The 7,701-nt window shown below is 34.7% G+C and overlaps 1 long non-coding RNA gene across 1 annotated transcript in view; it reads right to left on the bottom strand.

The window, feature by feature from the left end:
• Positions 1-7,338, bottom strand: part of LOC137622837 (uncharacterized) — a 77,965-nt gene extending 70,627 nt beyond the window's left edge. Inside the window, exon 1 of the long non-coding RNA XR_011040489.1 lies at positions 7,300-7,338. This is a non-coding gene — a long non-coding RNA (uncharacterized lncRNA). The remainder of the gene's footprint in view (positions 1-7,299) is intronic.
• Between the last annotated feature and the right edge of the window lie 363 nt (positions 7,339-7,701).

The raw sequence follows: 7,701 nt of genomic DNA on the forward strand, positions 1-7,701 counted from the left end.
ATACAGTGGGACTAATAAGATGACTTTCGCATAATTATTTACCAACTGTTGAACACACAACATTAATAGTTATTGCTTTTATAAACATAAATTAAGGTAAATGACTTCACTGGCATTTCAAAGCTACTATTACATACAACAATTAATTGATTAAAAAGGAACAATTCAAGATCAAATTAGCATTGATAAGCAATTATCTAGATATAAAGAATGCTTAATTTCAAAAAACTTATCATCAGGAAGTTGAGGTAATAATTCACACTCACATATATAACAACAACAACAAAAACAAAAACAACTCCAAATGTAGCCGTTTTTAGCACACTGCAGGACAAAGGCCTCAGACATGTCCGTATTCATGTCTGGGGTTGGCCAGTTTTCATCACTAAGTTGGCCAGTACGAATTTGTGATGGTGGGAGATTTTCATCTGATACAACAACAACAAAAAATGCAGCCGTTTCTAGCACACCTGCAGGACAAAGGCCTCAGACGTGTTCGTATTCATGTCTAGGGTTTGGCCAGTTTTCATCACCAAGTTGGCCAGTACGATTTGTGATGGTGGGAGATTTTCATCAGATACAACAACAACAACAACAACTACAAATGCAGCCGTTTCTAGCACACTGCAGGACCAAAGGCCTCAGACATGTCCTTATGTCTAGGGTTTGGCCTAGTTTTCATCATCAAGTTGGTCAGCACGAAATTGTGATGGTGGGGAGATTTTCATCTGAAACAACAACAACAACAAATGCAGCCGTTTCTAACATACAGCAAAGCAAAGGCCTCAGACATGTCCTTATGTCTAGGGTTTGGCCAGTTTTCATCACCACGTTGGCCAGTACGAGTTTGTGATGGTAGAGAGATTTTCATCTGATACAACAACAACAACAACTACAAATGCAGCCGTTTCTAACATACTGCAAGGCAAAGGCCTCAGACATGTCAGTATTCATGTCTGGGGGTTGGCCAGTTTTCATCACCAAGTTGGCCATTACGAATTTGTGATGGTGGGAGATTTTCATCTGATCGCTCGCTGCAAAACAGCATAGTATGGGTACGCCTGACTATAGTCGTCCATTTCTTTTAGCGATGCATATTTGCACCGACTCGCAGCGGTGCCCTTTTAGCTCAGATAAGTTTCCGGATCGCTGATTATTGGTTGGACAAGATAATTCTAACCAATCAGCGATCAGTAAGCTTTTTCCGAGCTAAAAGAGCACCGCCGCGAGTCGGTGCAAATCTGCATCGCTAAAAGAAATGGACTATAGTACTTGGACTAGTGATTAGCAAACAACGTATTTACTCCAAAACATGAATATATTTGGCTTATATTTGGGGTTTTAATTATCTGAACAAAAATATGGCAGTGATTTTTAGCCTTCTTGCATCCCAGACCATCCAAGACTGGAAGATGCAAAATACACCGGAAGATGCATTAGCAACTCTCTGGTGGATATACGAGGTGCCTCACACTGAGGGGACCTGGGGGAACCCAAACATAGAATAAGGCATACGGTTGTTAACACCGTAGAAACTTTGTAATGAGTGCATATGGTTTTGTAGCCAGTGGAATTTATCCTTAAGTACCCCCACTCAGAAAGGGACACTGACACAATACATGACAAATTCTTTAAAAAGTAGTTATTCACTTTTTTTCAGATTTGTCAAACTTAATGATATATCATAAGAAGTCAAAGACTTATTCATAGAAGATTTTGTATTTATTTTAAGAAAAAATAGTAGATATTCATCAAAATTAAATATATATCATCATAAACTACAAGCAAATAACCTTTATTCATTTTACATGGTTAACAGTTGCAAAGAAAATTCTTCTTTTAGTTAATAATTTCATGATACACATGACGGTGTTAGTATAATTACGTATTTGTAAAATAGTATGTGTATGTATATATATATATATATATATATACATATATATACATACATATACAGTATATATACATACATATATTTATATACATGTATGTATGTATATATATCAAAATCTCACCCCACACAATTCATTTCCCGCTGACATTAAACTACTCAAACAACTACAAAATACAGAGTTATTTATCATACAAGGCTAACTGTAGTCAGATCAAACAACCCGGCTGTAGGCCAAGCAAGCAGTTCTCACGAAAAGTGACTTGCCGAAAATTCGCATTTAAAAGAGAGTGAAAACCCGGTCAATGAATCGTCAGACACGAAGAAGAAGAAGAAGAAGAAGGAGAGAGAGAGAGAGAGAGAGAGAGAGAGAGAGAGATGGGTCGTGAAAAGAATTTGAGGTCAAGAAATGGACGTTTGAAAGAGTTGAATGCATTTGAGCCTTAATGCATGCATGTCCTCAAGTGCGATTATGGAAGAAGAAGGAGGAGGAGGAGGAGGAGGAGGAGGAGGAGGGAGGGAGGAGGATTTGATAAATAGTCCTGGAGAGGCAAAACAGAAATGATACACACAAATAACTAATAAAGAAGAAGAAGAGAAGAAGAAGAAGAAGAAGAAGGAGGAGGATGATTTGATAAATAGTCCTGGAGAGGCAAAACAGAAATGATACACACAAATAACTAATAAAGAAGAAGAAGAGAAGAAGAAGAAGAAGAAGAAGAAGAAGGAGGAGGATTTGATAAATAGTCCTGGAGAGGCAAAACAGAAATGATACACACAAATAACTAATAAAGAAGAAGAAGAGAAGAAGAAGAAGAAGAAGAAGGAGGAGGATGATTTGATAAATAGTCCTGGAGAGGCAAAATAGAAATGATACACACAAATAACTAATAAAGAAGAAGAAGAGGAAGAAGAAGAAGAAGAAGAAGGAGGAGGATGATTTGATAAATAGTCCTGGAGAGGCAAAATAGAAATAAGATACACACAATAACTAATAAAGAAGAAGAAGAAGAAGAAGAAGAAGAAGAAGAAGAAGAAGAAGAAGAAGAAGAAGAAGAAGAAGAAGAAGAAGAAGAAGAAGAAGAAGAAGAAGGAGGAGGATTTGATAAATAGTCCTGGCAAGGCAAAATACAAATAAGATACATACAAATAACTAATGAAGAAGAAGAAGAAGAAGAAGAAGAAGAAGAAGGATTTGATAAATAGTCTAGAGAAGCTAAATAGAAATATGATATACACAAAAGCTAACAAAGAAGAAGAAGGAAGAAGAAGTACGAGAAGTTGGAGAAACAAGAGCTGACAAATTAAACAGGAGAGGCAAAACAGAAATATGACAATCACAAAAACTCAGAAAATATTTTAGTAAAATATAAAATATACGACATTAGGAAAACTAATAACTTATAAACATCAATAAAAAATACCACCCCACTCCCCCAAAAAAAAGAGAAAAAAATAACACTTCAAAAGTAGAAAAAAAAAAAACAATAATAAATTTTCAAAAAAATGAAAAAAAAAGTAAATGACTAAAAATAAAAAATTTCTTGAAAATAAATCTAAGTGAAATACAGTAAGCACAAATTCTGCCACAAGCACACTACTGATCTCAGAGAGAGAGAGAGAGAGAGAGAGAGAGAGAGAGAGAATCACACAAGATCAGTGACAAAGCACCAGGGTCACTTGGATGGAACCAACAGGACTTTCACAGGGCCAGATCACTGGTGCTCGTCTAATGAGATGACGATGTTAATTTCTGGGATGAGAGAGAGAGAGAGAGAGAGAGAGAGAGAGAGAGAGAGAGGTGGGCATACAATCAGAATATCACAAGAGATCTAAGTGACAGCCCACCAAGTCATTTGCCTGAAACTAACAGGGACAGATTGCTGTTCATTTCTGGGATGAGAGAGAGAGAGAGTGAGAGAGAGAGAGAGAGAGATAGAGAGAGAGAGAGAGAGAGAGAGAGAAGGGGAGCATACAATCAGAATATCACAAGAGATCTAAGTGACAACCCACCAAGTCATTTGCCTGAAACTAACAGGGCCAAATCTCTATTAATTTCTGGAGAGAGAGAGAGAGAGAGAGAGAGAGAGAGAGAGAGAATCTCGCATGACATTCATTCTTAATGATGACCTTGAAAATAAATACCGTACATGAAAAAGCAAGTTTAACCTTCGTAAATTAAAATAAAGGTCGAATTTATCATAATTTTTGTAGCAGCTTAAGGAGGCAACCATCACATCCACATTTTTAGAAGCGCTTCCATGGGAGAATAATTATGGCTAAAAAGGATTTCCTATATATAATTAAGGGCAAGAGTCCGGCTATATACATACATACATTATATATATATATATATATATATATCTATATATATATACATACATACATACATACATACAATATATATATATATATATATATACACACACATATATATATTTTTTATATATATACATATTTACATATAGATATATATATATATATATATATATACATATATATACATTATATATATATATATAAATATATTTATATAATTCTCTAAGGTCACGCTCGGCAGCATAACCAGACGTATAACAACTCGACCTTCTCCGATAGGAACACTTGGAAAACCACAACTACCGTGTTGTAGTTAAGAAAGGGGGAGGGGGTGTGAAGTGTTAAATTTAAATAATAATAATAATAATAATAATAATAATAATAATAATAATAATAATAATAATAATAAAAACTCCCGAAGTAGGCTTAAGCCAAATCGCCCTAAATTAAAAGCTAAAGTTTATTGGCACTGGTAACACGAGTGGATGACCGACTGAACGACTCTCTTACACCATCACTTACAACGGCCATTATCCGGAAATCTGACCGTTCCGGAATGAATATCCGCTCTGGTATCCGAAACGTCCGAGTTATTTGTCAACCGGTTTTCCGTATGGTTCTTGTGTGATGTCATCTTGCTTCTAATTTCGGTTGTAAGCTTATACGATAATGGCAACCTTAGATATATTTAGTTAGTGGCTTGAAAAAATTTTGTATTAGAATATATTTAAACTTTACAAGGAGATATCTTTTTTTTTAATTCTATTATATATGTATATACACAGAACCCCTATACAATAAAGAAAAAGTGTCTATCTATCTATCTATCTATCTATCTATCTATATACATACATACATACACGCACATACACACACATACATATATATATATATATATATACCCACTATAAGATAAAGTGTCTGGTTATATATATACTGTATATACATATATATATATATATATATGTATATATACACACACACACACACATATATATATATATATATCCTATATATATCTTTTCTCTCGCTCATGGGGAAGTTCGAGTAGTCATACCCTGGTGAAAGGTGATACCCCCCAAGAGGTACAATCGGAAACAACTCTTTTTCCAACAATTATTTCCTTTCCTCACTGGGCTATTTTCCATGTTAGAGCTCTTGAGCTTATATCATCCTCCTTTTCCAACTAGGGTTGTAGCTTAGCTAATAATAATAATAATAATAATAATAATAATAATAATAATTTGCTCAAACAAGCGATTGTAACTCAAGAAATGGGTAAGTGGTGGGAAGGCTTGAACCTGTGTGTGTGTATATCTGTGCGTATATGTGTGTATGTGTGTATGTATGTGTGTGTGTCTAATATTTAGAAGTCATTTTTATAGGCTCGGGTACGCTAATTAGTAATAAACCCTAATACAAAACATAAAAAAAAAAATAAATAGAAAAAAAAGGAGTTAGGCTAAAAACTACACCGTGGGAAACTACAAGACGGGAGGAGTGCCATCTTTCTCAAGGACCCTGTCTCCCTAATTACCTACAATACTGAGGAGAATCACAACCACTCTTGCTGATGTCTACATGAGAGAGAGAGAGAGAGAGAGAGAGAGAGAGAGAGAGTCATTGTGGTCAATTTTTAAGTGCTAAATTAGCGTCATTTCAGTTTAGTTCTTAACACACATGATTTTAAAAAATGCGAAGTCAAGACAAGTAGCAAGAGATCTCTTTGATACTTAGAAACAACTATATGTATATGCATATATACATTAATACATATAAATGTATGATATACATACACTGTGTATACAGATCTATTTGATACTTTAAAACAATGTATATGTATATACACATTAATATATATATACATCTATGTATGTATAGATGTAAGTAGGTATGTATGTATACCACATATATATACATATGATATAATTATGTATGTACGTATGTATGTGTTATTCTCGGGAATAAGAATGCATTAGAGCATTTCTATATCCATACAACACATCTAATCTATTGGACTTTCGAAAAAAATGGTGAAGGATAAAATTCGTATACGAATGAAAGTTTGTTATCAAGAACTTTAAAGAGGTTATTTAGTGTAAAGACTCTACGACCACAAACATAATTGCATCAAAGGATGAAATGTTGATATTATCAAATTGGCACCTGGGCTTATAGCATCTTGCTTTTCCAACTAGGGTTGTAGTTTAGCAATTGATAATGATAATAATAATGTGGATCCTACGATAAAGCTACAAATATCTCCTTTATATAATAAAGAGCAAGTAATTGGCAATAATGTGAATATATATATATATATATATATATATAAGGGGGTAAAATCCACAGGAAACAGGAAAGGAAAAGACCAGGTACCAAGCGCTTTCGTGTATTACGTACACTTCTTCAGGGTACCCTGAAGAAGTGTACGTAATACACGAAAGCGCTTGGTACCTGGTCTTTTCCTTTCCTGTTTCCTGTGGATTTTACCCTTTAATATATGTCACGTGCAGTTTTGTGACTGATAAGTAATATATATATATATATATATATATATATAAATATATATATATGAATCAGGTCACACTGAGCGGCATTGCCAAACTTATAACTACTGTCTCATCTTCACTCGGGTAGGGGGGGAGAGGATGTAGTCATACCCTTAAAGGAGGTACACCAGCAGGTACACTCGTAACTATAGTTAGGAAGTAAGGGTAGGATGAGAGAGGGTTGAATCTGTGAATGTGTGCATATTCATCTAAATATTTAACCGTAATTTTTGACGGGTCGCTTACAATAGTTTTAGATGCTTGAAAACGAAAGTGAAAGTGGAATGTGCGCGTGACTAAAAATTGAATTTATCTATATACAGATGGGTTGGTAAAGACATTCCTGTACACTTTACTAAGCACGACAGACTGGCTATACATACAGACAGAGCTCGTGTAGGCGAAGGGTTAAGCGAGTTGGGTGATTTGAATGCAAATTGATTAGAGAAAGTACATACCACGCTCTAAGTACTAACCCTGAGAGAGAGAGAGAGAGAGAGAGAGAGAGAGAGAGAGAGAGTATACGTAAATATGATTTACCTTGATCGCTATCTTTTACAATTTAACTGGAAACCGTCGGACTAACCTGTAAAAAACAAAAAGAGAATATTTCAACTTAAGGAATCACAAATATATTTTTTATCAAACAACTAACATAACACAACACAAATTGTTAAATATGTTTATAATATCATTACAATAACAAACAACAAAGTCATGCGAAGTATAGCTTGAATCTTGTAAGTTGAATTTGTGAAAACAAAAATATCTGTAGAACGCAAACCTCCGCCAAGCCTAAGAAAACCAAATCTTAAAAAAATTACATTCCTATCTCGAATACACTATCATCATCTCCTCCTACGCCTGTCAACGCAAAGGGCCTCAGTTAGATTTCACCAGTCGTCTCTATCTTGAGCTTTTAAATTAATACTTCTCCATTCA

Source organism: Palaemon carinicauda, chromosome 29, assembly GCF_036898095.1.
Source record: "Palaemon carinicauda isolate YSFRI2023 chromosome 29, ASM3689809v2, whole genome shotgun sequence".
Classification (NCBI taxonomy): Eukaryota; Metazoa; Arthropoda; class Malacostraca; order Decapoda; family Palaemonidae; genus Palaemon; species Palaemon carinicauda.